General features: G+C 40.6%; 1 protein-coding gene across 4 annotated transcripts in view; it reads left to right on the forward strand.

The window, feature by feature from the left end:
• Positions 1–8,710: 8,710 nt before the first annotated feature.
• The window catches only part of ncor2 (nuclear receptor corepressor 2), a 94,427-nt gene continuing 81,790 nt past the window's right edge, over positions 8,711–21,347 (forward strand). For all 4 annotated transcript variants that reach the window (XM_035638680.2, XM_035638684.2, XM_047329311.1 and 1 more), the window contains exon 1: positions 8,711–8,972. The gene's annotated coding sequence lies outside the window, so the exon portion shown is untranslated. The remainder of the gene's footprint in view (positions 8,973–21,347) is intronic.

A 21,347-nucleotide genomic window follows, 5' to 3' on the forward strand; every position in this document is an offset into this window, starting at 1 on the left:
ACTTACTTTAGTAAATTTCATATAGTTCTTGTAAGTTTATATCTATTTTTTGTAAAAATATTGCTGTTAAATAATCAATATAGAAACTGGATGGGCAGTTTATCCTCTCTTCCATATCACCCTGACTCATCCATTGTACTGTTAGCCCAGACATCGTCAGTTGTCTCTCCTTCTAACGTCAACAGGGAATAGTGGACAAGAGAAATGTAAATATTGGATGAAATATTTATAAGCAGGGGCTACGAGAGTCCAATGGGTGGATTGTGCATGGATCAGAGAGATACGAGGAGACAGGAAGAGAGGAGAGGTTGACGTCTTGCCTGCTAAAACATGCATTCATGGCTGTTCCGGTATGTTTAAGATAACATACTGCACAAATCTCGCTGTTCTTCAGCATTGACACAAAGAATATTTTTTTATAGCTTAAATGAGACTTCCTCCAACTCCTCTCATTCAACAACGGAACATTTAATTATTAAAACATTTATTCATGAATCCACCGACTGTCTGAAGAAGATAATGAGCACCAAGTTAAACAGCTCCTGGAAAGAAATCTTAAGCATGATGTGGCTGTCACATGCTGAGTTTTGAGTGTGCATCTCTGTATTTGATATTCAGGGGGTGACTTGGACGCTTGAGAACATGTGCGAGGTGTCAACCTGCACTTGGAGGGTCCAGTGCTGGCTGACGCCACATCAGAGCATCATTAATTAACATGCCATTATCAGAGCTGAATGCAGACTGGGGGAGGTTAATGCTGCACGGAGCTGCTCGTGGATTAAAGGTCACATCCTGTGTGTTAATCACTCAGCACCCCTGACCTCTGGAAGGAAACACAGTAGAATGGGCATATTATATCCTCGTGGCTGGGCACCAATCATTACCAGCATCAAAATGAAGGTTGTTCCTCTGAGCAGACAGAGATAGTGAATGGATGGGAGAGAGGGAAATAGAAAAAAACAGAATGCTAAGTTTTTGGCATATGAGAAAAAAAGAGATGAACTGCGGGATATAAATGTGAGTTTGATATTTTAGATTTGACACTTGCAGTATCAGAGAGGCTGCAAATGTTGCCCACTGTAGTCAAGTTACACATTGGAACGGAGAAGAAGATATTGAGTTATTTCAAAGAAAACATTCAATTTGCATCATTCGCAACTTAAAGTGTGTATACTTTTCCTCCTTCACAGTGTCCTCTCGCTGTCTCTTCGGGACATAAACACCCAAACACCTGATACAAACCTGTTTGTAACACATTACATCCTCCATGAAACGCCATCCATTCAGAGTTGGATGGATTGATTTCTGGGTGTTCAAGAGAAAACGCTTGCAGGCTGGGTTGGCACTTCTATATCATATTTCTGCAGCCCACACACACCTCCCACTCTCCCACATCTGACAAGAATCTCTTAGATTGGATGTGAGTCACTAGCTTTGGCAGTTGAAGGCTAAATTCTTCTTCTGTTACTCTCTTGCGATGACCACTGAGCTCTTTCCACTTCCTTTGTTTTTTTTTCTCTCAAAGTCAGCCACAATGGAGTCAAGCGTCTGATTTCATACTGGAGAACACACTTTCGCAGGAATTTACACACTGTCAAAATGAGGTTTTGATTATCAGCTGTGGTGTATTTCATATAAATCTGTGGCACACGTGAATGAAATCATCTAGTAATGCTACTTTCTGAGCACTCACAAAGGCATGACAAAATTACATTTATGAAAGCAAAACTCAAGTGTTGTTGAAACTCTGTGCTGGAGAACAGACGGCCAGGACAGGTGGAAAAGGGAACGCATACTGTGGCTGCTTGGGCAAGCTTTGTAGATCGTGAAAGAGCAGGCTCTATTCTCAGAGGATGCAGGCGCCTGGTTCGCTGCACAACTTTTTTCCCTCCTTCCCAAGCAGGGCTGTGTATGTTTTGGTGTCAGCAGAGTCAGACAGAAGCTGCTGAATAAGATATTTCCCTTTTCCTCAAGGAAGTATGGCAGCCATCTGCTTTGTGTTTATTTTTGGATGATTTTTGAATGTGAAATGAAGAGGGCATTCTGTTGTAATAAAATATATATTTATTCTTTTACCATATGTCAGTATGTAATGTGAAATATGAAACAAGCAGACGTGTTCTATCATTAAAGAACCTTTTAATATTTGAGCCATGCTAGCGCCTAGCTGCACGGCTGTATCTATTGATCATCTCACCCCTTTCTTCCAGAATGAATGTCCCAACAACTACCGGAAATTTGCCACTTTTTGTACAGACATGTTTAATCCCCATGTGGATGAAGCCTAGTGACTGATTCGCTCAAAATCAAGTCGGTTTAAGAATAATAATACCTCCATTCCCATTAGCTGTGAGACCTGTAAGGTATGAGCATTTAGCATTGTAAGCATGTTAGCATGTGGATATTAGCACTAAGCACTTTCGACTTGCATTTGCCAAGTGGCCAGAAACATTACTCAGTGAATGCTAATGTTGCCCTGTGTCTGCTGGATGTGTACATAATCCACTGTTTCTTAAGAGGTTAGCCATAGCTTAAAAGGTTATAATAGGTCAGTGTTGTGTCCAGCTTAACGCTGCAGCTGTGATGGGATTAATGGCATCAGAAACTAATTATAAAACTTCACTGTTTTTAGACAGTCTGAAAACAAGTATTTGTCACTAACATTTTTGTTAGTGACAAAAATGTCACTTGTGTTTTACATGGCCAAATTTAAACCACTGGGAGTGGAACTATTAAAATCACTGTAGCAATGGAAGGTCTTAAAAATAGCTCAGGCTTCCATTGTCCAGTCAGTTTCTGAATCTTGGGCTGCTGCAAGAGAGCTCCATCTGCGTGCCTGGAGACTCCTTCAGCTTCTTTGACAGTGAGAGTAAGATATGATCGGGTTGTCTGTCTGTTTAAAAGCTTGGCCTGGGGAGGGAACCAAACTCTGAATGCCCCCACTAAGGCTCACTTAGGTGTCTCTTGACGCAGAGAGGATAGAAGTCTATGACATTTAGTGCAGTGTAAAGGATTAGCTTTGAGGGGAAAGATTCATTCTATTTCATTTCAAATTAAGCTAAAAGGTCCCTGCCAAAACACCACCCCAAAGCAATAGGTTATACTATTGAGGGATCTCACCAAGGGCAAATCTGGATTCTTCACTCAAGATACAAGCAGAGAAATCCGCAAATTGTGTGATCAAAGTATAGCATTTGCCCAGCTGACACCAGTGCAGTTGGTGGAAAAAGTGGAGACTCAAAGATGGGTAGCAATTAATAAGGATTTCATACTACAGTGTGTCTTTCTTTGGCATGTTTGAGCTTCCTCCTTTCAGCGGCTGAGAAGCCCTTGCCTCCGGCCGTCTTACTCAACCTTAAAACAGACACTGCAAGTACCTTGTGATCTCACTGCGAAAAAGCACATGAAAATCATTCTCAAACATACACATGGAGTGAGAGAGAGGGAGTGTGTGACAGAGATTAATCCAGTCACCATATCTGCCACCGCACTCTATTCTTATCTCTTATCAGCTCCCTCTAGACTATGAGCTCCATTGAAAGTTCACCTCATTTCTTGTGTAAAATACTTCCAAGGACTTATTATCTTTGTCACATGCCTTGTTCTAATTCTGCTTCTTCCCTTAATTTCAAGGACCTGATTACCTGAACCTTCATAATTTGCTGCTGTTACGGCCCCCTAAAATGTCTCCTCACAAAGAGGTTGAACATAATTCAAAGAGTCAAGTTCTAGCAGCAAAAAAACCCCCAATCATTGTAAATTTACCATGACTGCTCTGTCATCATTATGTTAGACATACGTTCACTTGGACTGTTCTAGTTTATTGACAACATTGCTTATGAATTAGGTTAGATCGATTACCTTATCAATCATTTACGAGCCTGTGTGTTGACATTATCTTAGATGATAGCTATAAGCTTATCTTTTCACCGTCCAGCCACCAATAAGAATAAAGACGTTGTGTCCATGTGGAAAATGGCTTATACATCAATTTCCACTGCCTGCAAGATTCATGTGATCATTATCTGCTGCAATATGCTGCGTGTGTTCTGTTGTTTACATTGAGCTACCCCCTGCACAGCTCCCCTGAAGTAACCCATCCCCCAGCCGAGACATTTTTGCTCTATGTGTGACTACATTATGCCGGATTTCCCTCCCCCACTGAGTGAGCCTTCTGAGCCGGTCCCTGAGGCGGGTGTCAGTGAGGAAGGTAGGCCTTTTCCCCTGTCCATGGGATGTTATTGATGAGGTGAAGTAATGGATCTCCCCGCTGTGCTCACAGGGATACTGAGGATAAATCAGACAGTGGGTAAGACCCAACCAGCCATTCCACCTTTCTCCAGACTCAAATGCCATTTCATTAGTTTTATTTATGGGGGTTCCGCACTCTTTTGAACCCCCCTTTCTGTCCTCCCACTGAAAATACCGCTAGTCTTCTCCTTCCTCCCTTATATAGTGCTATGGCAACCCACATACACCATGGTTCTTTCTTCTGGAAATCCTGGTGTTCTCCCTCCCACATATCTTCCTCGGGAACTATTCCCTGCCTCTGCCAGGTTTATGTGGCAGTAAAGAGGTAAGCAGCCTGTGAGCCTAATGCCTGTTATCATGCGACGGACAAAAAGGCTGGATAGATAGTGATGTGCTCTGAAGTGGTGGAGGACTCAGCGCTGGCTGAGTTTTTAATGCTCAGCACTTCCAGTGGAGCTGTATTTAAGTTGGCTGACAAGAGCTTTTCACCTCTGGGCTTATGGCTCAGCCACTTAACAAGAGAACCAAAAGCCAAAACCAACTGTGTCATTGAGGAAAGAGAAAGGAGTTCCATGTGTCATAGCTGGATAGGACAAACTCAACTCTTATCTTCATCACAAGATCAAATGTCAACGTATTCTGTCAGAGATGGTGTCCAGTAGGCAGCGATCTCCATCCTGCTTGAAAAAGGTCAACAACCTGTCATCTCACTTCATATCCATGCTAGCAGAATACCACTTTCATTCTTTTCAGCTCTTTCATCACTATGATATCCTTCTCACCTGCCAAGTTGTATAACACAACTCAGCATCATGTGCTGAAGAAAGTCTGAAACACCAAGGCCTTGATTTCATCTGTAAAAAGGGTGCCGTGTGTAGATGTTGTGGCACGAGATCAGAGGGCAAATATCAAGGCTGACTAGCCTTTTAATATTTCTGGAAAGCCTTAACATTGCCAAAATTTGATCCGTGTGCGAATGTTGACATAAATGCATAATATACTATGCTGTATCATGTCTCTGTATCTAATTTATTTAAAGTACTGAATCCTGGATTCAACATGAAAGACAGTGAATCATACTCTCCCCACATGCTTTTTCCATTAGAAAGAGGCAGGAATTGTGTGTGTGTGTGGGGGGGGGTTGTTTCATGGTGAACATTGATGTCATGACAGTCGTGCTGGAACATGTCCATACAAGGTCCACTCTAGTTTACTCCACATGAATTCATGCAACCTAACAGATGGTTGACTGAGCTAAGCTCCTGCGATACTGTGGTACTGCCAGTTTAATTACAGGGGTTCACTTGGACATGGGACGAGTTTGAGTATGTCTGTCACACCCATGGCAGCCAGATACAGCGAAGAAATTTGAGCTACTGAAGCACATACAGCAGTAAGACAATTGTTAATTGATCTGCAATTTGAAATACATTGGTCTAATAGACCACAAATTACCAAGCAGCTCTTACAAGTGGTGTGTGCATTGCTGTGGTTATTAAATGGTATGTATGTTTAATCAAGGACATTTCAAATAGATTTCTGCCCTGCAACTAAATTTAAACCTGTATCACACAGCACATAATCATACTTTACATGTGGGTGAGCTTGGAAAGACTCATGGTGTTACAACAGTCAAAATGTGTCTACATATGATCTTGATAAAAGGAAGGAAAGGGGAAAAAAAAGTGTGTGCTGGCGGTTGGCCAGTGTGGACAGACTCAGGAAGTTCCGGGAATTCCAACAATGCAGGCAGTCGTTAGACTCCTCAGTGAGATGGTGCCATTTCTGCTCTCAGTGCTGTCTTTGTTGTGGCAAGGAGGAGGCAGTAAGGGGAAGTCCTGTGGCTGAGAATAAATTTCAACCCTGACTTGTGCATCGTAAACCAAGATTGATTTGCTAATGACGTGAGTGAAAAAGTGTCACGATTAAGCAGATAGAAAAATAGGCTCCTCTCTTGGTTCTGCCTCTCCTTCTGTCTCCGATATCTACAGAGGAAGATAATTTCCCCATGCTGTTTGACTCGAGCCCAGGCGTGACAGTAATAAATGCTAGTGATGGCAGAATGAATTATGTCTCAGCTAAAAATGTACATCATAGCCAAAGGAAGAACCTGGCATGTAATTATATCAGGGTTATAAATAGCCAAATGTCCCACATAGTATATATCATCTTCATCTGAAAATCACATTATACATGGAACACATGGTCTCAATTAGCGATATTTCATGTTTATTTGAATATGCATATATTGTGTTTTTCTAATTCAATCAAACTTGAATCCAATTATTCAGAGTCGAACTGAATGCACCTTATGATCTGCCCCTGAAGACAATAGACAACTGAGAATGGCATAGTGTAACAATGTATTTCTCATAAGCAACAGTTTTGGATGACGGCAGCAGCAAACGAGTATTTGAATTTGTCATCAAAGCTGATCATTCACAAAGGGGGAGCTCCGTTAATCTGGTAGACTCTGGAAGGCAGCTCATATTTTAAGAGGGCTGTTTTGATGAGGATTTTCCCTCCAGCCTCCTCTCTGTTCCGAAGTATTGTCTGTTGTTCATCTTTTATTCCAGAGCTGTAATGAGTGTCTGCAGTGCATCTATCAACTGACAGCCTTTGAAATCTGTGAAGTCTGTGTAGCTGATGCAGTCCCTCTCAGTGGTTTCACGTAGGCTCTGACTCTGTCGAAACGATCCTCTCCGGTTCTTTTTAGTATCTTATAGAGGAGGTAACTCTGATGTTTCCCCCCTGAAGTGGAATGCAGATTCATTTTTTAAATTACTGAAAGTCTCCCTTCTTCAGATATTAAATATTCACTGGTTGAGATATTGCAATCCCTCCAAAGTTCATTTGTCCATTTGGGCTTTGTCTGATGCGCTGTTTAACTCTACAGGGGGTTCTGGCTGCAGATGAAACACAGCTGTTGACATCAGAACTGGCAAGTGAGAAACATTGTGCTTTATCAGTGAGCTGACAAATTGGGCATTGCAGAGATAGGGGATAGATTATACAGACAGATGCCTTGGTCCAAAAAGCCCAGCTGGAATAAACATTTCTCCTTCCTGCTCAGTGATGGCGGGATGAATAGATGGTGGTATACTGATGGTTAGAGGGGGCCTCCCAAAACCACATAGCAGAAAAAGAAAACACTAGGAAGAAAAACAATCCCATCCCACATCATAGAAGAGGCAGCTGCTAAAATGTAAGTCAAGATAAAGCCTAAGTGTGTCAGATAGTATCAAGTGGCTGGCACTTTGTCCAAGTGACTGACTTGACAAGTAACTGAAATTATACAATATTAGATGAACTGAAACTAATTACCTCCATCTGTCAAAACCAGAATTATGTAGCAGCAGGCACTGAGCCACACTGACTAAAATACTTTCGAACAAAATCTTCTCTGTGAGTGAAATAGCTGCAGTACGTGTGGTGGCTTTGGAAGCCGGTGAGGTGGTGTGAAGCATTCGGGGAAGTTTCAGACCATTTAGAGGGCAGTGGCTTCAGCAAAGTCATCAACCATGTGCACAGAATGGGATGCTGTGATCTGCCAAATACTATCCTTCAGTGTTAAGTCACTGTATTCACAGCTTGTACTTCTCCGTGGGCATCAAGCAGCACAGATGTAGGCTTCCTGGAGTGTCAGGGCTTCAGCTGACCCCCATTTGGAACCTCTGAGTTCACAATACAGCACGGAGGGAAGGGGTGGGGGTGGGGGGGGGGGGGGGGGGGGGGCAATTGTTACATATGTGGCTACAACATGACTGAACAGCAGGGATGTAGGGATTCAGGCGATTGTAAACCTAAACACACATACAAACAGACGTTGATTTGTGAGTGCATATAAGGATATTATAAGGATGGATAGATAGATAGATAGATAGAGATAGATAGACAGATATATATGTAGATAGATAGAAAGATAGATAGATAGATAGGTTGGTATGTAGGTAGGTGGATAGATAGATAGATACAGTAGATAGATAGATATATATCTAGATAGATAGAAAGATAGATAGATAGATAGATAGATAGATAGATAGATAGACAGATAAATAGATTGATAGATAGATAGATAGATCGATCGATCAATCGTTTTGTAGAACATTTGTGCGTCACAAGACATAAATGAGACGAAGGCAACATGTATTTGTAAAGCAATACACTGTGATTGGATCAGAGATCTACAGTATCAAATGAAATGCGTAGCGGACACAAAGAAATATATATTAAGAAACGTGAGCACGTTCAAACAGATATGGATATGAAGGAAAGACAGGTTCTAAGAACATATTTGTAGTTTTGCTTTGGTGCCTTTAGATAGTCACTGACTCCATCGGGAAGACATCGCCGTATCGTTGACGGTGTTGTGGGCACAGGGAACGGGAAATGTGCAGCGCTTGAGTAAAGAGGAGGGGCGAGAGAGCACGCCGACCTATCGAGAGAGGGAGGCGGTTCAGTCCCGCCACGGTCTCGGCAGCGGCGGCTCAGGGAGAAGTACCAGACTACTGTGTCGTGCGGGGATCAGGCACGACGTAGCTGGAAACCGCCAGCGGAACAAATGAAACGAACACTACTGTGTCGTGTGGATTAATTCAGGGGCGAGACACGCCATCGAGGCGCGAGGCTCTTTAAGCGAAATTGGACCGACTGACGAGGATTGGGACATACGCTACTGTAGGAAAACACCGCCGAATGGTTTCTCTTGCCTCACCGCTAAGGTTAGTTAGCTTCCATGGCTGGCTGTCCGTTGGTTTGTGTAGGGAGGGGGGCGGGGGGTATGTCTGTTCTGTTGTTGGACGACGGGGTCCGGCTATTCTTTGGAGTGGCAACATACATAGCAGTATTGACCTTTTCGAGGCTATGCGCTGCTACACGGTTCGTCGAACGCGTGGGAAGCGCAGTGTTTGAGGGAAGTCCGACTAGCGGCTTGCTCGCCCGACTACAACACCCCCAGTTTACTTGCCTATCATCTGCTAGTTAATTGTTTTATAAATCAGGAACACGTGCTACATGGCTAGGCTATGCTAGCCGACCGCTAACAGCGATAGCAACCAACGCTAGCTGTCAGAAATGCGGTGTTGCAAACGCCCAGTTTATAGGACACCATTGATCATATATTGGTGTTCTCTGCGTAGACACGCCATTCAAATCGAAACACTACCAATGTCGACAATGAATAAACAATGTCAACTGTCTACAATGTGTCGATACATTGTGATGACTGGCTAACTCAGTTAGCCTGCTAACATAGCTATGCACAAAAGCGCCCGGTTGGCGTTTGCTAACATTGGTTTAACATCGAGTAGACGTAATGCGCCGTGTCGATTGTTCAACTATCGTCAACCGGTAACACAACGCTTTGTTGTCAATTGGGGTGATAATCTATGATTTATTAATTCAAGTTGTCTAACCACCTTGACGTCAAGTCACCGACCCAAGTAAATTGGAATGTTAGGCGAGTTAGCGTTAAATAGCTGGTTGTCTCGGATTGATAAATTGCTGTTGTTGACAACGCACATGGTTTTTGCGTTGGACTGTGGTTTTTAGTCTCATGACATTTCTTACATTGTAACGTAATTTATTGGAAGGCTGCATTCAGAGCCACCCCGGAGACGGAGATCCATTTGTGTAATATAGGTCGCCTGAGTTACCAACTGAATGTAATGTTGTCAATCTTTCAGGGGAGGCTAATTTGAACAGGCAGGTGAGACGATAATTTACATTAATGACGTAAACTCGTAGTGTTGTGCAATAGACTGGATGTTTCATTTTCTTTTTTCCAGTCTCTATAAAATAATCCAGCCAGGTACATTATTCTTTCTGACTGTGATTTAGCAGTTTGAGAATATTTCATGAAGCACCTATATCACTGCCTGTGACACAGTTAAGGTGAATACATGGTTGTATTTTGTAGTTAACTAAACATATAAACTAAACTAAACATTGCAATAACACCCAGTTTGTGTGAATATGTAAACACCACTCTGGAAAACTTAAAACAGTACATAACCTTTTATTTTGTAATATATACAAGGAATGTCTTACTCACAAACAATACTCTTTATTTCTGAAAAGATCTGGCCTTCTGTTTAATAACATACACATACACTAGGCAATGAGTTAAATATTTACATAGTATTTATTGCTCTCTGGGGGTGGCTCTCAATTTTTTTGTTGAAATGTTGGGTCATCCAAAACACAGACATATTTTGTCACTTACTGCGGTTGGTATTTAACCACTAATGTAGTTTCAGTTTCACATGCTCAGGCATTGAGAGACCTGTCTGGAAATAGTTTAGCCTGAGGTGGTAAGCCATATTGTTGCATCTCATCTGGTTATCCACTTGTTAGCTGATTCTCTCCAAACAATAACCCCCTGAATGATACAGGATGTGTTGTTCATGGTCCCTCTCTGCTATAAAACACTTTAAAATTACCCACATCATCAAGAGCATTTTTTCTATAAATGTCTTTATTCAGTTAATACCCTTCCATTTTAAGTAATTGTTTGTTCTCATTTATGGAGGTGTTGGTACACGCTTTGATGATTTTTATTTCATCTGTGAAGTGGGCTGTCTTTCTGATCTTATCTTAGTTCTCTTCGTCTGTTGAGGGCTATAATGCATTGATGATCTGACCTCAGACTTTGAGGTTTCATGAAAAAAGGCACACTTCTCAAATACATTGTTGTTTAGTGATTTCTTTATACAGACTGCATTCAAGAACATAAAGCCTTAAATAAGTTATGAGAGAAATATTTTTGTGATTTGATTAAGGAAACATCCAACAAAAGAATTGGAAAGACATAATTACAGTCTGAACAAATATTTGGGTCAAGTTTATTTACCTGGCTACACGGTGGTGTAGTGGTTAGCACCTTCGCCTCACAGCAAGAAGGTTCTGGGTTCGACTCCCGGTTCAACCAGGGCCTTTCTGTGTGGAGTTTGCATGTTCTCCCCGTGTATGTGTGGGTTCTCTCCGGGTTCTCCGGCTTCCTCCCACAGTCCAAAGACATGCAGAATGGGGTTAGGTTCATTGGAAACTCTAAATTGACCGTAGGTGTGAATGTGAGAGTGAATGGTTGTCCGTCTCTGTGTGTGGCCCTGTGATAGGCTGGCGTCCTGTCCAGGGTGTACCCCGCCTCTCGCTCAATGTTAGCTGGGATTGGCTCCAGCGACCCCCCGCGACCCTTAAATGGATAAAGCGGTAGACGATGAATGAATGAATGAAGTTTATTTACCTGATGGTTTAGTTCATACTTGATACGTCGTGATATGTTGTGGTATGGACCAACAGTTTGGTTAGTACTTTAACATACACCTTTATGGTATTAGTATAAGCCATAGATGCACTGATTTAGCTTAATACCTGAAACACAGTTGGTGCGCGTGAGAAGGCTGTATAGAAAGCACAAAGACTTATATGGCTGGCTCTGTGCACTCATAGTACAGTTTAAACTAGGCAGTTTGGATGAGAGTGAGGAGATATCTCCCCCTTATCTAAAAGGGTAAACGGGGCAAAGTGATCCCGTTTGGTGCCCCAGGGAGACCAATTCACTGCTTGTTCAATCTATGCTTGTATTATGAAACACAGCTTTGTCATGTAACTGGAAAAGCTCTTGCTTTTATTGTCTGTAAATGACAAATCCTCACAGCGAAGAATAAAAGCATGTTGCGTCATCACACATCGCTAAAGAATGTGTAATGATGCAAGAAAAAGAAAAAAATCAAAGTCTATCCTTCAAAGACATAAAGGTCATACATTGTTGCTTTTCATGAGGGCAACACCTATCTGTCTGTTAATAGTTAAGTATCAAATCATTATCAGAGAGGCAGCTCAATGTCATTTGAATTATTAATCGATAACTTAATATGGACCAAAAGTCATTGGTAATTTTTGGTCTGCATGGTGATACACTATTGATCTCTGCATTTTCTACTACATACGTAAGTGGGCTAAATGCTCTATTGTAAGTCCAAGCTACATATGAGATGTCACAATCACTTTTGTCAAAACAGATGTGATCAAAATAAAATGTCAGGATGGGTTTTCTCCCCAGTCAATGGAGACTGGTGTTGTGTATTCCTCCATGTTTGCGTACAGATGCCAGGGACCTTTTAAGAGCTGAGCAGTATATGGGGTGTTGCTAGTGCACACAAAGAATGATCATGTTTGTTATTGTTTATTGTCATTAAAACAGCCTACAGAATGTTCCTCAAGCTGCATTGCTGCAACTTTTTTATCACTGGAATATACCACTGGGTTGTACAGGGGTGTTATAGTAGAGTGGCCATTCTTATCTCACTAACTACCTATGGCATGACAGTGTACAGTGAACACACAACTGTCAACAGCCAACTTTCATTTAGGCCTATCATCAATTAGTTACAGCTAATTCGCTGAACCAGCTCCATGTTTGTTATCTTGCGTGTGACTCGTGTGCGACACTCAGCACCTGCCATAAATGAAAAGCTAATGATGTTTCCTAATGATTATTAGGATGGAGACCATGCAGGGTACGTTTGGTAATTTTTCTTCTCACACTGTGTGTTTATTTGATGTTTGTTAGACAATCACAGCAAAGTGTTTTTTACTAAATTATCACTGATGTTTACATTTGGGAGAGCACATTTAGGGGTGGGTATTGGCAAGGACTTCACAAAATGATACGCATCATGATACATGGGTCACGATACGATTATATCACGATACATTGCGATACGATGCATATTGCGATATTCCACATAGTTAACTGAAAGCAGCAGACAAATTGAGTCAAAACAATGTAATTCCTTTTCAATGTATTTCTCCATTCTTTAATATCACTCTTGCACTTTAACTGAAGGCACTGCAGTGGACACACTGACATTTAAAACAAGAAAATAAAGTGCATATGCACAGGTACTTAACACAATGAACTGAAATGTACAACATAGTGCATATTAAAAAAAAAAAAAAAATATATATATATATATATAATATGTAATATTAAATATATATAACCCTATATAAACAAAATGAATAGAACAAATAGTCAGTATGATGTAAACATAGAATATGTAGTCCAACCCATGGATGGATCCATTGGCAGGCCTACTTTTTCAAGTTTTTGTTTAGGAACAGAATCTGACCAAGATGGTCTGGGGAAAGTGCACCCCTCTGTGCTGTGATAATATCCCCTGCAGTAGAAAAAACTCTCTCTGAAGAGACGGTAGTCCCCGGGATACACAGGTATCTCTTTGCAACGTGTGACGAGAGGATACTCGCTCTGATGATCTTTCCAACAGTCCAGTGGATTGTTTACAAGTGGCAGGGGAGCTTCCTCCTTGTATTTCAACTTCTTTGCAGCACCTGCAGGAGGGGTGGACAACACAATAAATTAATATCAATAATCTCACAATAAAGTGTCATTCATCATTTTTTATACATTTTCAGTATTTCAATATACATTATTTATTTGCAGCATCAGTCACAGTGACTTGATGCAGCACCCTTTTATTACAGGGTACCAGGGAAGTTCAATTTGTTCAAGCAGAACACAATAGACTTGACATATTTGTTTTTCAGACATGTTTGCATGATGGGAAATCATGGGCACTCTTTGTAGTTTTCCTAGTGGTCTTTAAAGTATTATCACACTAACCTGCAGCATATGTTTGACCAAGTAGGTCAGCTAGAGAGCAAGAATGCCTGGATCTCTTGAACGGTACTGCAGAGATGTCTAGTTACACAGGACCTTGATTGCTGTCCTCGTCGTCTTCTGGCAATACATTCACATCAGTCTCTGTCTCTCCTGTCTCCACTCCAGTCTCACTCTGCTGAAAAGAGAAGCGACTTTTGCAAACAAACAAGATGGCTGATGAACGAGCATTTGACAAAAGTACCCGATATTTTCAAATCTCTCCCATAAAAACAGCAAAACTGGTTCACAGTCATTGTGGAATCACCATTACAGGCATCGCCTCTCTGCTCTGTGCCAATGTGAGAATGTCTGTTGACATGTTCGCTTTCGTTCAACAGACATCACATGACATGTTTCTCTCACTGGTTGTAGGTCTATCCAATTGCATCCAAAGGCATTTTGGTCTGCGATTGTTGGTAACTCCTCTTGGAAATCGGAAATGAGCTGACAATACACATTTGAGTATTAGTCTGGCTATGCCATGCTGCATAATTGGTATTTCAAGTGAAATATTCCTAACTGAATCATTATTGAATTCTAATATTGAAATTAAATCGTATTGGGACTTTGTATATCAAAATGGAATCGATCTTGGAGATCAGTGGTGAGTGAGTGAGTGAGTGAGCTTAATAGCTGACATGCGCATACTGATATCCTGATGTAACATCCCAAATTAGCTGAAAGATGGATGATATGAGCTGACTAGGGCCAGTCACCTACAGCCTTACACAACACATCTGCTTGCTATGTCAGGTTCTTAAGATCTTACTGTGTATCTTATGTCCCTTTTTTGAAATTTGGATATCATATGGTTTGTAATTTCAGTTTTGATCATTGTTCTTTTAATTTAGGAAATTCCAGTATATGGCGCTTTCCTGATTTAACTCTGCTACCAATATTTACTGTAATTACAGCATATGAAACGCTGCTTATAGGGAAATGACACAACTTTGGTATGTTGCGGTGCACTTTATGAACCCTTATGTTAACATGCAGAAACCAAAGGGGGAAATGTGAGGCAGTCACTGTGAAACTGCCTCCCAGGCGCATTCCCTCCTCCCACCCGGTTCCCCTCTCACTGAATGAGTAACCCCAGCTGGCCAGCATTTTTTGCTCTCTACTGGACTGCACCTGGTAGGTTTCGTGTGTGGAGAATGTTATGCTTGACTCAGTGTGGTAGAATATTGTGATCAAGCACAGCTGGTCTGTTGCAGTGCCTCACATTACTCACAATCAAATGAACTGTACACAGTGCCACCTCAGTTAAAGTGGCTGCGTTGGGAATGAAGTTGAGCAGTTGTACTATTATCTTGGACTAAATGGAAAAACCATGACATGTTGGCTTATGCAGAAGTAGCCATTAGCCTGTAGACTTGCGATTTTTTCCCTCATCTTAAATGCTCTCCTACTTTCATATTTAGGATGCAGATGTAAGGATGTAGGCGTCAAAGGGAGTTGCCTGCTGATGTGAGGTTCCACATCACTCTTACTCTTAACTATTGATTCTGATTCAGAGGGCTACGATTCGATTATAAAACTTTTATCGATGCGTCATTCTCTATACGTGATCTATTTTTTTAATCATTTATCATTTTGTATTGATAAAAAATATACAGATATATTTCTTTCCATTATATTTCATTAATAATAATCAATGGAAGAGATATCCCCACTGGATGGTTATATTTGCCAATATATTTCCCAGCAAAACAATAATAACAAAAGTGGTCCTATACTGTAGCATTATCCTTGTAGTAGATTAAGAAAAGAAAAAAAGACTTCAACGTGTTCTGAACATGAAAACATAAAAAGCTGCTCTAATCCAAAACACACAAAGTTGAAATTTGTTTATTAAAAGTCGATTTTGGTAGTGTTTCGATTTGAATGGCGTGTCTATGCAGAGAACACCAATATATGATCAATGATGTCCTATAAACTTGGCGTTTCCTACTCTGCAGTTCTGACAGCTATCTTAGGTAGCTAGCTTACGAACTGCGGAGTAGGTTAGCTGTTAATCCTCCATCCATAAAATCCCTGCTATGTAGCCGTAGCCTGTATCTAAATCAAAACAGCTTTCATTAAAAAAAAAACAATACAAAAGTTTGTACCAGCTCACATACAAAAATAGTGCTTTCTGTGGAATATGTGGTAAAACAAAAATGTGCTCCGCTGCGCATTAGAAAAGACTCTTTCTGCACAGACACTGCTGCCTGGAATGCTCGTGTACGTCTTGGCCAACTTATCATAAGTTTGGGGTGTTGAAATTAATCGTTTCTACGGTGCATCGCAATGCGGACTTGGACGATGCTGCATCCATGCAATTATGGACCATAATTGATTATAGCCTACTGCCGTTACTTGTTAATGATGGAACAACAACTTTATTTATCACCGTCAAACATGCATCCGCTCCCATCTTCCGTTCTGCCCTTCACAGTAAAAGCCCAACTTAAAATCACTCAGTATTTTTCTGAGGCAGCCCAAAAAATAGATTCCAAATGAAACGTAATGTTACATAAGTAAAATTGCTTACACTACGTTGCTTTTTGCTAAGTGTCCTTCTTTAGAGCAGTTAAAATAATAAAATAAAAAGGGAGTTCATATACATCTGAATGGTTTGATTCATTGATGAAAAAGGAAGCCATGATGTGCAGTAATATCAAAAATGGAGGATGCGTCCCATCGTGATGCATCGTTATATCAAATCGAATCGTTGACAGGATAATCGTATTCAAATCGTGAAACCAGTGAAGATTCACACCCCTATCATGAGTCTAATTGCTTGCTTATCAAGAAAAATGCAGCGATTAATGATAGTTTTGAAATGTGTATTCCTAAACTCAAAACATAAAAATATATAGTCACACTAAATATACAAAAACAAATTCAAGACATTCCTCCTTGTCAAATAGTCTTTCATAGATGTTGTTTAAATACAGCTTATATTTAACAAAATTCCTCTCCAAAATTTCAGATTTCCCAAACACAGGCAGACACAGTATCTCTCTAAAGTTTTATGTTGCGTAGCCAGGCGAAGTGAATGGCGTGGATGAAGCAACAAAATATTCTTGTGACGCAATGTTGCAAAAGCCAATTAGCGCTGCTCCCGACGTCCACATTAAACAGGGAACGAGCAGATATTTTCGGGTTGTAACGTGAGTAACGCGGCATGACCCAGAAAGAAGGGTTAATTGAAAACTGAAATTTACACCATTTTGTAAGTTGCTCCAGTGAAATCATATGACCTTTCTCAATGGCCAGAAAAAGCAACATACCTTTAATTTATTGAGTAGCCCCTAGTGATTGAAGCTGGCTTTCCTGCTTAATATGCAAATAAACCACAAACGCAATGTAGTCTGTATGTGTGTGTGCATGAGTGAGTGTTTTAAGAAGCATTTGAATGAGTTTTTGTGAGTTAGTCTGGGTCTTTGGTAGAGCACGGCCGATACTGGACTTTTGTGACAGACTAGAATTACAGCTTGTCTCGCCACCATCGTTTACTAACCTGTGTCAAGTTCTCTGTTTAATGTGCCGCAGACAATAGTAATCAATTGTGTAGGAGCACTACTCAAAATTAGCGATGACACTATTCACCCAAACATATTTTTGTGCTTTACGTTCTGTATATAAAGGTTTTCACATTGGCACATATTTGACAACTCAGCTGACCGATCAGTGATAAATCAGCTTCCGGTCATTGGAGATTGTTCCGCACGGCTCTTTTGAGGTATGCGAACATAATCAAAATTGGACTTTAAAGATATTGAATTCACTTTTTTGTTTTATTGATGATTTTTGGGTGTAATTAGAAACTACATGAATTCAAAGACAGTCATTAATCATTCAAAGGCTTCTTTTTTCTTTTTTCTCTGGCCATGAAATGGAGTAGCTCCAAAAATCAGTCACCCATATTTAAACATACCAAAAGAGTGGCAAACAGCGGATTAGCGGAGATTAGAAATGGCTCTGTGGTAAATGATTCACTTGACTCCATTACGCAACATGGATGACGGCATGTTACAGGCCATTGCTGTTGTTTGTGCGTAGGCTACAGCTGTGGGCAGCATTTAGTCATTTTGAGATGGTCGGTATTGGCTGATGCCTGTGCTCGCAAGCCCGACACTGCACACACATCTGCAGAAGTTTTATGTTAAAGCCGCAAAGTTATTGTGTGTTCCACACAGAAGTCTCCGTATGTCTGTTCTCAGCGCTGTTGGAGGGAAAATAAGGGGTTGGTCCCGGAGCAGACAGCTCTCCCGTCTCCCCAACTACGGTCAACGGGCAGGATAAAAGATCAACACTCCTCTCAATTAAGCAAAATTATTTCTTATCCGATTACTCGATTAAACGATCGAGTATTCGAGTATATCGAATATTTTATCAATACTAAAATAATCGATAGCTGCAGCCCTATTACGGGGTACCTGTCAGAAAAAGTTAAACTTCGCTTCTACATTTTGGTTCCTTAAAGATATATACATATTAATATATGTCACGCATCAACGTAACTGCACCTGTATTTTGAAAGGAGCTAGCGCATAGGACGCATGCTAACGTCCGGGCCACAGAGTGAAACATGCACCAAGTTAAACGGTCATAAGTCTGCCTGTACTTTAACAGAGAAAGCGACAACCATGCAAAGTGCAGTAAATACGGGGCATTTATAAACTACGGGGCGTTTATAAGCTGCAAGTGGGGTCGCACTCGAATCTGGACAAACATTTAAGACAGCGCGACATTGATGTGGAGCAATGTTCAGTATTTGTTGTCTTGCGGTCTTAGAGTGCGACAAGTGTGTTAGTCTGCTCAGCACCAGCTACTCCAGGAAAGATCTCCACATGCAGTTAGATGTTGCACTGAAGCACTTATTTATCATTGTTTGCCCTTGTTGCTGCTTTGATGGACTTATTTTCCTAGAATTTGTATTGTAGATAGTATTGAATCTGACTCGTAGATAGATGGATGAACTTTATTGATCCCAAACTGGGAATTCCGTTGTCATAGCTGCAGGTATCTGTCACACAACAGACTTTACAAAAAATTAAATGTATATATATTTATATATAAGAAATACAAATTTTAAAATATAAGAACTGCAGGACTGTACAAGTATGATGAATTAAAAATAAATAATGCACATAATATATGTGCAAGTGAATAATCAGACACCAGTAATGTGCATAAGAAGAAGACATTCAGGTGAAAATGTGCAGGATTTTTGTTAAACAGAGTCCAGAGTGTCAGACAGAGGTGTGGTATGAGTCTATTGGCTGAAAGAAATCCCTCTGTTTATCTTCACATTTAAGCTTGGAACGTATGTCACAGCATAGTTAGTTTTGCAGCTTCTGGAAAGCATGTTGTAAGGGCAGCCAAGGGTGCACACCTCAGGGTTGATGATCTAACTGTGAAAATACAAAATAAATATGTTACAGTGACAGGTATGAAAGCCTAAGTGGAGTGTAATTACAGGTTATGGTTTGCGTATGTGGAAGGATTGAACCCCTGCCTTAACATGTGCACTGGATCCATGACAGCACAGTTTTGACCAAATTATTCCTCTGAATACATATAAACATTGCGCTGCTGTTGTGACATCTGGTCTGTGTTTTGAAATATTTGGAGTGTTTTTCCCCTCTACGGAACCTTTCCCTGTCCATAATTTAAAACCTTGTGTATCAAATCTATTTGGGATGTTTTGTTTGTCATGTTGTCTGTAAATAACACGGGCACGTATGGCCATTAGTGTTTGGCAGTGCTCTCAGACGCGCACGCCGACACTGTACACACACACTTGAACCCTCTCATGCATAAATGGAAGCTCTGTGAGGCTGCTGTCATGAGGGGCAAACAGAGGCTCTTGGGTTGCATGCTGCCATACAGAAGCTTATTTCAAAGCTCTTGAATAATTAAGTAGCAGTGAAGAGGAAGTAGGTCAACCCGGCAGACAAGTGCACTCCTCGGTTTTATTTCCTCCTCCTCAGATGGAGAGCCGAATGTCAGGTGTACTTTAAGAGCAGAGCCGGCAGAGAATAAAGAGAGATTCGAAAAGTTGACCCCTCATATCCATGTTGTCACATTGTGTCCCGAACTGAGGAGTGTTTAGTGTAGTGCCATCCAAGGGGATCTGCTCAGTAATTTTGTTCATCAATAATTAACAATCATTGGTAGTTATCATTCACACTTGATCAGTGACCCATTATTCTACCATCATGTACATTTCCTCGCAATTTATTTAGGGTGTTTATCGTGGTGAAAAGAATTCACGTACTAAAAATTGTTTGACTCAATATAGCAACCAGGCTGAGCTGTTAAAGTGCTGTAAGTTGCCTGGATAAATATTTTAAATGTTTTGATTCAATTCCTCAAGTTGAATTAAGTTTCACTGTGACACCGAGGTAATGCTTTTTGACACTTTGTTGTGAATGATACAGTGTTGATTATTTAAGTTCCAAGATCTGACTTCACGTCGCTGTAAATTATTAGTGTTGGCATTGGTTACCTGTTGTGAGTTTGAGTCACAGCAGTCCTGGAATCTGTGACATTAGGCTCTAGACGCAGGATGGTAAGCTGACGCTGACAATCTTTTAGCGAAACTAATGATCAATTCTATGAGAGGGACTGATTTGGGCTACATCCATATTACTACATTTTTGTTTCCACACAACACAACACATCGCTGCTGCTACATTACTCCAGAGTTTTCAGAGCACCTAAAACTGAGAGAACTGCCCACACCGTTTTAGTTTGAAAAATCGCTTCTCCATAAGAGGATGATTTTATCCGAACATGTGCTAAAGCTCACAAATTTGCATCGTTGCCAGTATGAATTGTTTTAATGCAAAACATTTGCATGCGAGGATTTCACATTTTTGTGTTGTTTATAAATCACACACACGATGTGTAAAGATCTCAGAAGAGTAAAATTTCACAAGATAGGTTTTCTTGCCTTTTGTATTATTATTAAACTTACTTGGCAAAATAGTTTGTTTGATTTGAGAGGAAGCCCATATTTTTTGCCTTTTGGAATGACAGTGTATTTGGATCGATTAACAAATCACAGCAAAAAAAAAGAAGACATTTAGTGTGAGTATTCTCTATTTAATAATGCATATGACAGAAAAAAGATCTTCCATAGCACATCTGAACATTATCTCTCCCAAATGTCATGCTGATAAAGTGAAGAAGAGCGAAGTTACAGGCTTTATTTGGACATTGTCAGATGTGACGTTTCTCACTGTAAAACTCATGAACAGGAGCAAATTTATGGCTCAAAACACAACTTATCATGACAAAATATTAAAGGTAAAACATAGTTTATGTTTGTCGCAGTTTGCGGAAAAATTGACGCATCGCTTAACTGGTGTGAGTATCTGAGTTTGCAGCCTTTCCTCCAGGGGAGATGTGATTTTAC

Source organism: Scophthalmus maximus, chromosome 19 (assembly GCF_022379125.1).
Source record: "Scophthalmus maximus strain ysfricsl-2021 chromosome 19, ASM2237912v1, whole genome shotgun sequence".
In the NCBI taxonomy this organism is placed as follows: Eukaryota; Metazoa; Chordata; class Actinopteri; order Pleuronectiformes; family Scophthalmidae; genus Scophthalmus; species Scophthalmus maximus.